Raw genomic sequence first — 1,333 nt, 5'->3', positions numbered from 1 at the left:
GGACTCTGTGTGCTTGTGCCCGGCAGTTTCCAAACTGAGCCTTTACAAGAAGATACACTCCATGATTCTAGTTATTAATATCATCATGCCTCCTGAGCAAAAGAGGTAATGAAGGTGAAAATGGCTTGAAATGTTAAAAAAAAAAAAAACTATATAATTATCACACACAATTATTATTAAATGAGGTGTTTTTTTGAGATCATATTCATTGGGAAAAGGTTAAGGGCAAGGGTTCTAGAGACAGATGGCTTGTTTCAAATTCCAGTGGAGTAGCTGGAATGACCTTGGGTGAAGTTCCTAAATTCTCTCAGCCTCAGTTTCCTCCCCTGTAAAACAGAGGTGATAAATAGCAACTCAAGATGCGGCAAGGCTTAAACGACTTATTGCACATAAAAACTTGGAACCCAGATTGGCACATACCAAAGAGCCAGTAAATACTAACCAAAAGGAGCGAGGATCGCAAGCTCTGTCCAGGACATGCCAGTTTGCTTTGCAAAGGCAGATTCTGCCCCTTGGCTAAAAATTCTGCCTCTCACCTTAGCTGGCACCTTCCACATGCACAAGGATGTGGATAATTCAGCTAGTAAAGAGTCAAATTCAAGCCAGTGCAATCTCGACAGGCAGCACTTGGACTATGAAGTAAGATGGATTTTTGAGGAAGAGCTGTGCCAGAAGAGGTCATTCCAAACCTATTTAAATAGACTGGTCAAGCAGAGATGCAGCACATATCACCATTCAAAATTGCAAAAGGCTAAAGCTCCAGGTTACTAAGAACGCAATGGATATTCTCACTCTAAAGATAGAAATTCCAGGGAAAAGGAACTAAAAAAACAAAACAGAACAAAAAAACCACTCTGCTCCTTTTATGCCTGTCTGTAGCTGCTGAGGCTTGTCTAACTTCTTAAAAAATAGTTAAGCCAAATCAGGTTCCACCATCTCCTCTGGGCAGCTTATAAAAAGATAACCATTCAGTTGGTCAAAGAGTTTGCAGTCTGGCTTCCGATTTTAAAATGTGCCACTGGAAATAGTTATACTCTTTACAATGTAAGGAAAAGGAGAGACTTTCTCTGGGTCCTCTTGTTTGCTGGAAGTCAGAGTCTATTTAATACCTGCAGCATTTGCTCTTGCCTTGAAGCAAAAGACAAGTATGTGCTGCCCTGTTCTAAACATGGGAACAGGGAGTACAAATAGAAGATTGAAGATTTGCTTTGAAGCTCAGCGTTGCCACTGCAGAGCCTCTCCCAAACACTTGGAGCGTGGCCGGGACGTGCGGAGGGAGAGCTCCATGTTTTTAACCTTAACAAACAAATTCTAGGCAACATCTGGGTAAAGG

This window comes from Dasypus novemcinctus, chromosome 15 (genome assembly GCF_030445035.2).
Source record: "Dasypus novemcinctus isolate mDasNov1 chromosome 15, mDasNov1.1.hap2, whole genome shotgun sequence".
NCBI classification, from domain to species: domain Eukaryota; kingdom Metazoa; phylum Chordata; class Mammalia; order Cingulata; family Dasypodidae; genus Dasypus; species Dasypus novemcinctus.
This window is presented reverse-complemented; position numbering follows the sequence as displayed.